This window comes from Lemur catta, chromosome 1 (genome assembly GCF_020740605.2).
Source record: "Lemur catta isolate mLemCat1 chromosome 1, mLemCat1.pri, whole genome shotgun sequence".
NCBI classification, from domain to species: Eukaryota; Metazoa; Chordata; class Mammalia; order Primates; family Lemuridae; genus Lemur; species Lemur catta.
In genome coordinates this window covers 28,997,003-29,010,946 of record NC_059128.1, presented here as the reverse complement: position 1 = coordinate 29,010,946, position 13,944 = coordinate 28,997,003, and the positions used below count along the sequence as shown (strand labels likewise).

General features: G+C 48.8%; 1 protein-coding gene across 4 annotated transcripts in view; it reads right to left on the bottom strand.

The window, feature by feature from the left end:
• The window catches only part of SLC8A3 (solute carrier family 8 member A3), a 138,227-nt gene extending 125,753 nt beyond the window's left edge, over positions 1-12,474 (bottom strand). For 2 of the 4 annotated variants that reach the window (XM_045554765.1, XM_045554794.1), the window contains exon 1: positions 11,776-12,474. The gene's annotated coding sequence lies outside the window, so the exon portion shown is untranslated. The remainder of the gene's footprint in view (positions 1-11,775) is intronic. The other 2 variants (XM_045554774.1, XM_045554783.1) reach the window with 1 other exon arrangement.
• Positions 12,475-13,944: the final 1,470 nt, after the last annotated feature.

The following is a 13,944-nucleotide window of genomic DNA, read 5'->3' as shown; positions in this document are numbered from 1 at the left end:
TCACAGTTAGTAAGTAGGAAGCTAAGCATTTGTGTTCTGGCTGTCTGCCACCAGGGCACATGGTGTTACTGCTGTGCTTGGTGTGTACCCTCGTTTTGGCCACCCCTTTGAGCAAGGGCCTGAGGAGAGCAAGGTAAGTCTTTCTAGATGTAGAGGCCTCCCTGCAAGCTTAGAGGCTCTACATACTCCAAGACAGAGGGGAGCAATGGTAGAGCCCTAGATGTGGAAGCAGGGGGGCAAGAATTTCCTTCCCAGATGTGTCTCAATGTGCTGTGAGACCTTGGAAAGTCAGTGACCCTCTCCAGGCATCAGCTTCCTCATCCATAAAGTTCACATTGGGTTAGACGATCTCTATAGTTCCTTTGAGTCAAAGATGCTTTGATTATAGGAAAGGAAAAAAGCAAAAAGACACATTGCTCTTATTTGTCCCAGAGCAGTGTGAGAGCTGGGCATGGAATTTAGACTTCCAAGGAGACCACAGAGGATAAGAGAGTAAACTAAGGGAAGGTAGTAGGAATTAGGGTCAGGAAGAAGTGAAGAGAGCCCACATTACAGATTTACCAAAAGCCTTTTGGATCAAATTCATTTTCTAAACACCTGCTTTTTGCCCATTTTGGGCCAAAAATTGTCCTAGTGATTGAGGGTACAGCTATGAACCACATCTCCAGCCTTACAGAGTTTACCTTCTCATGAGGGATTGAGCCAAACAAGTAATTATAGGAATAATTGATTACAATTATGTCCTGGGAAATAATATCTTTTCCTTCTTCTGCTCTGAGCTCTCAGGCTGGTGGCTCTATAGATGCCTCAAACCATGTGGGCAGTGGCTGCAATGCAGCAGGGCTTTATAATGTAGAGAATCTTACAGTAGTACACGAGAGGATATTATACCGTTCTTGCATCTCCACTCTCATGCAGTTGTCACATTTTGCCTTCCCTGAAGCCTCTCAGACCCTTAATGATATCTGAACCATATGACAGCATCATGGAGCCCTAATGACATTCTCCCAGGTGCCACCACACAAGAGAAAGCTCCCTAGACAGGCCAGCAGCCCTCAGTTTCCTCACAAACCAAAGACTTAAAGAAAAATGACAATAGCTCCGATCATATCCTTTCACTGAGCACCTGCTCTGTGGCTGGCACTGCACTAGGCCCTGTTACATCTGCTTTTGTCAACTGTTTTAGAAATGAGGAGACTGAGGCTCAAAGTCCACCCAAGGTCCACTAGCTGAGCCAGCGGTACAGCCGGACTATGAAACTTAGTCTGTCAAATCCTAAAGTCTGCTTTTAAGCCCCCGGGGATGAAGGGGGTGGTAGAAGAGCAGGCTAGGAATCTAGGTCCCTTAGGTTAAGAACCTCGGGCTCTGGAAAGCTCGACCTCTTCTGGGAAGCCATCCCTGACAGTGCTCTCCTCTGTTACTTTCAAAATGAGTCATTTACTCCCGTGGGTTCCTCTAGCACTTTGATCACCACTGGAGCACTTGTCCCACTGCATGGGCCTATGTGTTTACACGTCCATCTTCCTCTGTCTTCTGGAAGCTTCACGAGGGATTTCAACTTAATGTAGGGAAGTTCTTTTTTTGTTTGTGTGTTTTTGTTTTGTTTTGTTTTGTTTTTTGGCAACTGTGAGCGGTCACGCTCAGTGAGACTCTATCGATAGGGCTAAGAGGTTGGACTTGATCTCTGATATCCTCTCTGCCTCTAAAATTCTGTTTCGAAGATGCCTGAAGTTTATCAGACTTGTGGAAGCCAAAGGACTTTGCCCTCTGCAAGTCCCTGACGGATCTGGGAAGTCACAAACACTGAGAGTGGACCAGAGAGCTAGGAAGAGGGAGGGCTTTGCTCAGCCTCGTTATGTTCTGCTTCTCCCACTGCTGGATCTACGTCTGCATTAATCATCCCCCAGTTGGAGACAGCAATGCAACCAGGGCCACATTCTAGAGATGGCTGTTCCTCCGAATCACTCTGGAGTTCTAAAAAAAATACAGACATCTGGATACCATTCCAGACTTAAATTTTGGACTCACAGTGGGTGGAGCCTAGATATTTATGGTTTTGAAAAGTTCCTTATTTGTTTTTAAGAAGCAGGCCAAGCCTGAGCATCCTGGGAGAGAAGACAAGGATCATAGCCTGACTATGGCTTCTGTATCTCAGGGATTCCAACACTAGAGACTTTAGACTGGGAGTGGGACTCTCAGTAGATCATGCGTTGACTCACAAATGGGAACCACAAGGCCTTTCTGTGCACTGGACAAATATTCCACACTCCTGGACTCTCACTTGCTTTCATATCTTGCCAAGAATGGTCAGCATCAATTCCCTACCCACATAAGCAGATTTTTCTTTTGTTTCTCCCTAAACCTGCTGTCTGTTGGGTTTACAACTTTTACCGAGGAAGTATAAAAGATCCAGAGGTCCCTTATCTTCATAGGAAAATGATGTGACTCATCCATTTTCAGCAAGACATGTTTCTAGTTATTTTTCCTTTCAGTGATAATAACTTAGATCAACTTCTCCACACCTCCTCCTGGCCTCTTTGTTTGTTCACTTACTCATTTATTCATTCATTCACGCACACGTGCATTTGCATGAAACCCAGCCTTATGTGTCACAGACTGACTTTCACGGAATTATGGTGAGAAAGTTACACTGATTTTGTTCCAAACTCATTTTTTCCCCATAGTCTCAAAAAATTTTGAATATAAGTTTCAAGAGGGTAGGAATTTTTATCTGGTATTTCTGTATCCCCAGTGCCTAAATCTGTGCCTGACATATAGTAGACGCTCAGTATATATTTATTGAATGAATGGATACACTGAATGAATGTGCAAAAATAGAAGGGGATAATAGCCAGTGATTTCTCCCATCTCTGGCAGTGTTCAAATGGAGGTTGGAGTACCATCTGTCAGGGATGCTGTGAGCAAGGTTTTTCAAATTTGAGTAATATGAACAAAATATAATCCCTCTAGAGCTGCACACACTTCACTGGAGAACAGTGACAGAAAATCAAACAATTACGACAAAACAAGTACTAGATTTGGAAGCATGTGCAATGTGCCAACAGCACACAAGAATGGAAGGTGTAACACTGCCTGGGATCATCGGGGCCAGCTCCACGAGCCAGGTCACATTAGATCTAGGTTTTGAAGAATGAACAGGAGTTAACTGGGTGGAAGCCAGTGCATCTCAAACAAAGGCAACAGGACGCCCATGCTGAGGGGCATGGAAGCCTGAACGAGTAGTGCCTGGTTCCAGATGGGTGAGCAGTGTGGCTGAAAGACAGCACTTGAGAAAAGCTGCAGAGGTAAGTGAGGAATTGCTGGTAAAAGGCCTTGTGTGCCTGGCCAAGGAGTGTGGGCATCATGTGAGAGGCAATAAGGAACCACTGAAAGGTTTTCCATCAGAGGAGGGACAAAATCAATGTTTTTCTTTGGGATAGGCAACCTAGAGTGATGGCAGTGTGGGATCTGGGTAGGCGAACGAAAGCAGGAAAAGACAAAAGGCAGGAAGACCAGTCCAGACCCTCCCAGCATTTGGGCGAGAGGTGATGGGAACCTGAACCCAGGCTGTGGGAGCAGCGCTGCTGGAGAAGGCATGGATTTCAGAGCTACCAAAAGGAGAATCAATGTGAGTTGGAGAACAATGAAATAGCAAGGACCAAACCATATCAGGCACCTCTTCACCCCACTGGCCCTGCAGAGCTCCCCCTGATTCAGAGATTTGCAGGCCCAAAGAAATGGGAGCTGAAGGGATCAATGTAAAACATTCCATTTAGATAACTTCTTAGCTTTGGCACTTCCTGTAACAGTTGGAAAAATGTTTTTGTAAACTGATAAATGCCAGTGAGAGTTCTAGGCTCCCCAGGAGAAAAGCTGGAACTTCCTGGAATTCAACCAAGGCCTTAGAGCGCTCCTCGGTCTAGTCAAGGGAATGACCATTTGTGAATTCAATAGCCCAGACTGTGATAAGCTCTGGAGATGCACTGATGCAGCAGGTCTGGTTCCTGCCCTGAAGGAACACATCAAAAAGTGCATAAGATCAGTATCTAAATGTGAGCAAAGGCCTTTGTGCCTTACGAACACTGCCTCAGAGCATCACAGAGGTGGTGGTGCTGGACATCTCAGATCTGTTTCAAATGAGCATGCTGTTTCACACAGAAGAAAATGAACCCATGGAACGTATTGCTCCTGAAAAACAGTGCTAGCTAGAAAAGTAAAAATTATTTTTAAAAGATCCAAAATATTGAGGTTAAACTCAAAGTCTAGAGTGGCCACAAGAAAGCCTGATTCTGTTCATTGATTCATGAATGAAAGTATTTGTGGGGCACTTACTATGTGCTCATCACAGTTGTAGGTACTTTGAGGATCATTTCTGCCTGGATGTCTTCTCACATTTACTGAGTGCCAAATACGTGTCACACCCTGTGCTAGCTGCTGAAGATTCAACATTACACCTCTCACCTGGACTGCTGAGAGCTGCCAGCTTTGCCCCACCCTTTGCAGTCTACTCTCCATAAAACAGCCAGAAAGGTCTTTTTTAAATGTAAATAATTTCCAAGTGATTTTGTAAAAGTGCAACCATAAGGGGAGACTTCAAACTTCCTGACAAGCCTTGGGGGAGAGAGGTAAATGGTTAAAGCCAATGACCTCAGAGAGCAGGTCATTCAGAAGAACCAACAGGGCCACATAGTGTTTGGACAGAAGTTGTGAGTCTATTTCCAAACACGGCCCCCTCTCCCCACCCTGGCCCTGTCATTGGCACCTCACTTTTCCTCCAGAGAACGGCATAATGATACCCAACATTTATACTGCATCATTCATTCGACAAGTATTAAGCAACATTATGGGCCAAGAGTTCACAAAGACCTTCTCACTCATATGATCTTATCTAATCCTTCTTGAGAGGGTGATCATACAGAGGAAGAAACTGGGGCTCAGTTCATCACTGAGTTTCTAGGCCAATAAATAATGGAGCCAGAATCAAAGTTTGGTGCTCAGGCTGCCAGAGGTTTCCTTGCACCAGGGTCTGAAGGAGTGTGTCATGTTGAGAAGGACCAACAGAAAACATCCCCTGCAGCTGGAAGGAAATCAGGGCCGGGGTCAGAGGAGTCAGAAGCCCAGGGCAGCCTGGGAGGGACATTGTTCCTGCCTCGCCCTCTTCCCCAGAGAGAACCTCCCAGGCTCTGTCTTTTGAGGTTACCCATAGGAGAGAGCTGACATCCCTCTGCTCCATTGCCAAGACATCAATAGATACCTGTGATCAGCCTCCTTTATTCACATTTTCCTTAGAGCATTCTCCATGAGCCTGATTTATTTAATGTCATTTAATTTATCTTAATTTTTTAAATGTTGAAATATAGAATTAAATCATATCATTGCCTGAGTAAAGAACAAATAAAATCTGGCAAGCCATCAAAGTCATCCCTCTGAGACAAGGCTGGGGAGTTTTCTTGCTCAGTCAGCTCTAGGGACACTCTGGGCCCTCCCATTACAAGAGGGTGCTAGGAGCAGACGCCTCGGACTCCCAGGAGATCTAGCTACTGTCTTTGCAGCTGTGGTCTCTCCCCAATCCCCTAAGGATTGTCCTTGAAGTTGGTTCCTCCATTAGTTCCCTCTGAGGGGGACACCCTCTGGTGTCAGGGGTGGGCAGAGCCTCTAGAAAGCCACCGAGCAAAGCCGTCCCACCTGACTCTCAACAGCATCTACACAGCTCTAAATACATCCTTCCTGCGGGCTGTAGGAAAGTGTAGGAGTTGAGACAGGACGGCTGGAACATTTGGGGGCCTAGAGCACTATTAGTTGTTCTGTGAGTGCCCTGGAGTATGGCAGTGGGGCTGACTGGTAACTGCACACTCGGGAGTGCCAACCCAGGGTCACTGGGGCACTCAACCCAGCACAGGACACCTTGGAGGCCAGGCATGCAGACAGCTGAGTGGACTGGCCAAGCTGACTTCTAGAGACCCAATGTGAGAATAGACACACTAGGGGCTTCAAGTTACAGCTAGATGGTTCTGAAATGCAAGCTATTGACTGTGAGCACTAAAAGTATGCTTAGTAGGAGGCAATCTACGTACTTTGAAACAACACTCACAGAATATAGAATTGCCAGATGAGGGAGAAGCTTAAAAGTCAATACATCCAACATAAACTCTTTTGATGGGCAAGGAATCCAAGGCCCAGAGAGAGAGGTGGGGCTTACCTGTGGTTGTCAGAAGTGATGAGAACTGGAACATAACCTTCTTACCACCAGTTCAGTGCCTCTCCTATTATAATAATACCATGTTGCCTATTCCTGCTTTGATTTTTGACTCCACCATTGTCTTCTTTTCTGATAAATAGTATAGAAGCCCTTTCTTGACCTGGTTTCACCTGCCTCACTCATTACTCACTCCTTCATTTTTCACTGAACACCCACTGGGTGGCAGGCATCATGTGACATAGAGTGGGGGAGAGAAAAAGCTCTTGGTCCAGGAAGGGCAGAAAGCCACATGCAAGAAAAAAAATTGCCTTTCCAAAAGTGTAACTGGCTCGTGAAAACAAGATGCTGTGTTATCAAAATTCACAGGAAGGGACTTCTTTTCCACGAAGCCTTCCCATCAGGAAGAAGTATTTGAATTGAACATTGAAGAAAAGGTAGAATTCTTAGAGAAAGGTAAACTGGGAACAAAGGCACAAAAGAAGAAAGGGCAATTTATTCAGGTGACCAAACAGGGATTGTAAAAAGTAAAACCAGACATGGAGTGAGGATCCAGGCCACAGAGGGACTTGGATACAAGGAGTTGGAACAAACAGAAAGCCCTTTAAAGTATTTGTGTAGGACAATGATGAGCTTAGAAGGGTGTTTTAGGAGGGGAATTTTGTAACTGTGGTTAAAATGAATTGAAGGAGGGAGAAGCTGAAGTTTGGAAGATGGTAGAAAGCTATATTTTATAGTATAATAATAATAGTAACTATTTCATACATCTGTGGTAAGAATTAAATGGGGAAAGCAATGTAAAGCACTTTGCAACAGAGTAGCTGACTGGTGGTAAACACAAATATCATTATTATGCAGGAAGTTATAAAATTTGCAAGTAATGGTAGTAGGGATGGAGAAGAAGGTAATGGGTTTTAAAGATACCAAGCAATAGTTGGGGAACAAGGGGGAGCAGTGAAAGATAAACTTAGGGATTTTGAGCTGGGTGACTGGAAGTTTGTTGGCACCATGAAAAAAAGTGGGAAGTCAGGAGGAGCAGCTCATAAGGATGGAGATGATGTCAGGTTAATAAAACTTCAACTTGAGGAGTTGACCCATCCTCAGCCTTTGGGAGATATTGTGCAAGTGGGCTTGGAGAGCTAGAGTCTCACACTCTGGGAACTACCCACATGGGAGTGACAGCTCAGGTCACTGAGGGAGACTGCCAAGGGATAATGGAGAAGGCACCAACTGGGAGGGAGGGCAGAATCCTGGAGCAGAAGTGGAAGAGGGGCCACATAGAGAGTTAGGGAGACCTAGAGAGTTCAGTGCAAAAGAAGCCAAAAGGGCAAAGATTTTCAAGCAGCTAATGGTCAATATTATCTGATGGGGGTGGGAAGGGAGTTGGGGGTGGGGAGAGAGAGATATTGAGAGAGAGATCAACAGATAGGTAGATAGATAGATAGATAGATAGATAGATAGATAGATAGGGTCTGTGGAGGGAGAGGACCCTGTGTTGCAGGAGAAAGAGACCCCAGATAAGAGAAGGAGCCAGGGCAGTTTACAAAAGCAGGGCAGGGGTGGCCCCTGAACATCGTGCAGGAGGATAAGAGAATTTTTTTTCCCTGAGATTAGTAACAGGGAAGGATGAGGAACCAAGTGGGGAAATTAGGGTACAAAGGAAGGAATGTTGACCAAGCTCACACTGTTTGGCTTCATTCTTTAGGACTTTGAGGTCCTCTCCTCTCAAATGATTTGGAAATTACCACATAGAAGCCAAGGCAGGAGTCCAGTTTCCAGTACCACTTCCGGATCAAGTCCCCACATGACCCAGCGTTCCTGCACACAACCTGTAAAGCCCTATTTATCATTCCAAATACCAAGGCAGTAAATGCTGCTTGGTGTATTCCGAATTAGATCCAGGATGAAATAGAGCTGTGTTCCTAGTAGATGTGATTCTGTATACCATATTCAAGTACTCTGGATCCTGAAATTAACCTTTATTCACTCTCCATATTATTAAAAAAAATCCATATACAAACACACGTGATTCTTCCTATCTAGATGTCTTGCTCTATAGTTTCTGTGTTTCTAAATGTGGCTCTAAATCCTCCTTACCCTTCGGGGCCCCTTCTTGAGGCCTTTCCCAGGCCTCACAGATCTCTCCATCTTAACTCTTTGGGAGCCTGCCTTTCTCGGCAGCTCAGGAAATGTGCCTTATACCTTGCAGACCCTATTCTCCTTTCCCCCAAGGCACCCTGCCAGTGCTGGGTTTAGAGTGCCCATTCAAAAAACAAATGGACAACCATACATAAACCAAGCTCATCAAAGTACAGTAGTGGAACTTCTTCCTAGAAGGGCATCTCCAGTTTGTACACTAAAACAGAAGCCATACACCTGGGTTTCTACGACAGCCTCCTCACTCTTTGCTGCCTTCTCTTGTCCCACGTTCCACATTCAGCAAACTATCCAAAATGCAAAACTGACCCTTCACATCAATAGTTAAAACCTTCCTAACCCCTCGCTGGACACTCGTGGAAATCCTTAACATGGAGTACAAGCGCTTCAAGGTTTGTCTCCTGTGGCTTCTCTCTAAACTCATCTCCCCTGCATTTTACTTCCCAGTCATTTGGAAGAGTTTTATCCACTTTAGGACTTTGCATGCTGATCCCTTGCCCAAAACATTTCCTCCCTCCTCTCTCATTTCCTCCCTGCTTTCACCAAGCTAACTCCTACCCTACCCTTCCTTTCTGGGCTTTGCTGTCCTTACAAGTCCTCATTAAGCCCCTGTGGAGAGGTGCTCTTCCTACATGCTTCCATTGACCTGGGATTTACCCTCCACAGGCAGAAACCACTTTATGCTGTAATTGCCTGCCCACTAGTTGATTATCCCTGCTGGAATGTATGTTTATGAGGAAAGGGACAGTTCTATTTTATTTGCCTCTGTGCTTAGCACATGCCTGGCAGAGTAAGTGGTTGTTGAATATTTATTGAATAAATGGCTGACTGAATGAATGAATAAGTGAATGCTTTCGCTTTTGGAGTCCAGTGTATTTCTGAACCACACCAAGTATTTGAACCTCTAGGCAAAGCAACCAGGCTTGAGCAGAGGGGGAATTCCTCTCTTCTTATCCAACCTTGGTAGTTTAAAGAGGAGTCAAGATGTGTGACATATTCCCAAAATCCAGATTGTGGGCAATGACTGGACCATGCAGGCTGGAGAACAATGGTCATAGTCACTGCCTGTAAACAATACCAGTCACTGTGCCCAGAGACTGTACAAGGAACTGCCCTGCACAGGGACAGAGCAGGGCTGGGGAAAAAGGACACCCAGTCAGCTTCAGGGTCCCAGCCCATGGAGGAGCACAGGGGAAGGAAATTGTTTTTACAGAGACAATTTGATAACCATATTCTCCCTTCCCTGACCAAGGGGCTGTGGAGGGCAGTGTACAGTAGACATCAGAGAGCAGGAGTAGGGAGGGGGAGGATGGAACTTGTCCCTCCAATTCCATTCATTCAATCAACAGGTACTGAGTGCCTACCTATGCCAGCACAGTGCTAGGCCATGTGGCTACAACGTGAATAAACAACCAGTGATCTTTCCTTTCTCTGTGGAGCTTACTGTCTAGAGGTGCACCCAGAATTATTCAATCACAGAAATAAATTTAATGTGCATCTTTAAATTACTTTTAAATTATAGGTTCTGGTATGGGTATATAATAAACGGAGACTTGGCCTAGTCAGGGAAAGTATGGAAGGCTTCCTTGAGGAAGTAAGAGCTGAGAGCCCCAGGGTGAGTAGGAGTCCATTACAGGTGTTGGAAGAACAATAAAGCATCCCAAGTAGAGGGAACTGCATGAATGGCCTTGCCCTCTCCATCAAGTTAAAGAAAGAACCACTTCAACCAAGTTCAGTTTTGCAGGCTCTGCTTCTTCTCAACCCAATTTCTATATTTTATTTAAAGAAGAAGGAGGCTGTGGAATGGACTTGTGTGCGGGGAGTGCTGACAGGAAGTGTAGATGGCAATGAAGGGCTGAGGTGTGACCAGCCCACATCTAGTCACCCCAGGCTCTGACCGTCAGCCAGCCTCAGCTGGAGAACTGCAAGGCACGGACGGGCAGCTTTCTCTCAAACTTGGATCCAGCCAGCCAGGCCAGCAGAAAGAAGCGTGGCGGGAAGCCAAGCGCCCATACACAGTGAACTGATGCCCCTATTTCAGGAAGAGCATGGCGCAGCAACTATATTTGAAAATCGAGGTAAACAAGAGCTCGGCTCAAGTGGATGGGGCACGACAGCTGTGGAAGATTAATCACACGCGGCTGCAAGTCACCAGGTCGCCAGAGGCGGGGAGGCTTCCCTTTTGGTGCCCCACCAGAAGGCCGGATGTGCTCCTACCACGTACCCACACCCCCCCCAGCCCAGCCTGCTCACCGCCCCGCCCCCCACCTCGTGTTTCTTCAGCACCCAGGAGCTCGGCGCCTGGCTCCCAGGTACAGCCTGCGTTTCTGATAAATTGCACCCAATTTCAATCCTTCTGCCCGGGAGATCTAACCATCAAACGTCCAGGGTTTGCTTTTTAATCTTTAGGAGAGGGTAGAAGGGGGGGGGAGTAGAAAGAGAGGAGGCGGGCGACGAGCGGGTAAATTTATGGCACTGCATTAAAGGCGTTTGTTCTATTTAATCCCCACCACCACCACCTCCATGGTTAAAAATAAAAGACAATGAATAAAAACGAAAAACTGCTTCTCCTCTAACCAAATCGCTTTTATCATCTCCCTCAGTGGCTCAGGTCCTCGGGGCATGTCAGCCAGGGCCTGCAGGAGCAGCGCTAGCCTCTGAATGAGGGCTGTGGCTGTGTGTGTGTGTGTGTGTGTGTGTCTGTATTGGGGGGAATTAGGATTAGTTATATACTTCGCTTCTCTCCACCGGGCCCCAGACGGCGCAGACCACTGGGGGTTGGAGAGCAAAGGACCGGAGAAACCCTTCTTCCCCCCGACCCCCTCGGCCACCTCGGGCCGGTGCCCTGGGGCTGCAGTTCCCGACCCGCCGCCGCGTTGGAGTCCCGAGACAGGGATGTGCGCGTGCGTGCGTGTGTGCACGCGGGCGCGTGCCAAGCGGCTAACGCGCTCCCCTCCTGGCCCCCAAACCCGGCGGGCACTCAGTCCCAGGAGCACAACATGCCCTGGCACAGGCGGCTCACACATGCACACATGCATCCAGCACACAACACAGCACTCTCTCTAACGAGCACCCGCCGCTGACCCAGCAAACCCAGGCCCGACTGTACGCTTACGCCCAGGCATCGCTTTCTGTGCCCCCACCCCCGCACCCTCCCGCAGACACGCACTCTGCCAGATCTACCTCCCCCCCAACACCGCATACACAGTGTGCACTTTCCGGGGCACCCTCCCCCCACTCCTTCTGGCACTAAATCCACAAGAAGGCGGCTCATATGAATGATCTTGAGAAATAACTTAACACCATCATTCACAACCAGGGACCCTCTGGGGGACATTCCAAGCCCCCCAACCTCTGCCTCCCTTGTCTCAGCTGCCCGCTAAGGGGGGGGGAAGGGCAGGAGGCTCGCCCCTAATACTCACCTTTTCCTCTTGGCCTCCCGAGCAGAGTGGGCAAGTGAGGGGGGCGAGGAAGGTGCGCTACGCGCCCGCCGCCGGGCTCCTCACCGGCCGCAGAGGCTCATCGCCCCCGCGGGCTGCCCGCCGGCCGCAGCCGTGTCCGGGGCATGTCAGTCCGCCGCCGCCGCCGCCGCCGCCACCCGCCCGCTGGGGCTCGTGGGCTCGCAGCTGTCAGGGAGCTGCGGGGCAGCGCATCTGGCGCGCGAGGTCTGGGCGGGAGGGTGGCAGGGGCCAGGGCGAGGGGACCGAGGGAGGGGTCCTTTCGAGCCGCTTTAAGAGGGAAAACCGCGACCTGGAGCGCGGGCTGGAGACTACGCCCGGGAGAGGCCCGGAGTCCCGGCTGCGGGCGGGGGATCCCTGCCGGGAGGGGCAGGAAGACGAGCAGCCCGGCGCTCCCAGGCGTCTCCGAGGGACCCGGGCTTGGGCTTGCGGTCGCGTCGCCTGGGCTTTCCCGGGGCTGCGAGCGCGCGGGCTCACCGCCTTGCACGCTGCCACCGCGGGGGACGTCTCGGCCTCGCTGCGCGCGGAGGGGACGCGCGGAGAGGCTGGTTTCTGGGCGAGCCCAGAGCTTTGCCCATTAAGCTGCCGCAAGAAGCCAAATCAAAAAGCCAATCTCCAAGCCTCCAAACTGAACGTCACCCTATCAGCTGGGAGGAAGAGCCGCACCGAATGACAAGCCGCGCATATTTATCCTAGCGCGCCGAGGGGAGACTTCCAGATAGCTTCCCGACCCGCAGCGGGGAGGTGGAGCCGCACCGAGCATCCAGAGAGCCCCCAGGAACCGAATGCAGATGGAACCCCTACCCCGCGGCCACCCACCCAATCGTTGGAGCCCGGCGCCCCGCGCCTCCCGGCCGGCAGCACCTCGAGACGGCGGCGCGTCCTGACCGACCTGGATTCCGCAGAGTTGGGAGCTCTCGGCAGCAGGCGGGCGCGCGGCACCGGCTTTCCCCTTGTCCTCAGGAGACGCTGCCTGCAATTCCTAAATTAAGTCTCCACTAAACACATCTGTGGTTTTTAAATATAGCAAGGAACGATTACCCAGGCAGGGTCCACCCAGGCCTAGGGGAGGAGTTGAGGGGGATGGAGGTTGGCAGTGGAGGGAAAATAAAACTCCTTTTTTCCCCTCTTTTTTTCTTCTCTTCTTGGTGCAGAACTCAGCCTGTCATTTTCTCAACCCAAATCAAACAACAGCTTCTGAGAGACTCTTGGGTGAGCTCTGGCATGTTGGTTTTCTGGGTTTTTAAGTCTAAAAATAAGAGGGGGCTGCCTCCCAAATTGCTGCTTACTCTGGGCCTGAAGACTGGAGGAGAGATGGTCCTTTGATGCAGCAGCAGGACTAGGGCTTGGGGCTTGGCTCAGGCCAAGTGTACACATGTAGCCTTAAATCAGATGCCTGTAATTTCTGCTATATTTGTCGGGCTTGGTCCTGGAGGCATGAGGGGTGGGCAGGCCTCTCCTAAGAATGGGGTTTCATGCGCCTAGTTTATCGGTGGCAGTAGGCAGATCTAAAACCAGCACAGTGGCTGGCCTTTTGTAGTGACACCAGTGCAGATGGGACAGAATTTAAGGGTGAGAGGAGGTTCTCTCTCTCAGGCCTCTGCTGCTTGAAGCCAAATAGGAGGGGGCCAACAAATAATAGTACTTACCAATGATCAGCATCTCCTCAGGGCCAAGGGTGGTGCTAGCAATCTGATTGTATTATCTCATGACATTCTCATGAAGCTCTATGAGATAGGTACAATTACTAACTCCAATTTTCTGTTGCGGAAATTAAGCCTTACAGAGGTTAAATAACCATCCCAAGGCCACATGCAGCAGAGCAAAGGATTAGAATAAGGTGAAACCAACCACAGTTGTGCTGACACCACAACAGTGTGTGCCACTTTCGGGATCCTTGGCTCTCCTGCCCAGATGCTCTGGAACAAGGTTTGGTCCAAAAAGATTAAGCAGGTATAAGGACTAGAGAATGTCTGAGCCTGGGATGGCATTAGTTCTTTTTCCATCCCTGGACTCAGTGTTCCTTTAAGTCTTGTGCTGGTTTCGGTCCTGAGTTTGAGTCCCAGATGTGCTCAGTTAGGAGTGCTTTCAGACCCCTGAACCTTTATGAATCTTGAATTCAGTTAAGACTGG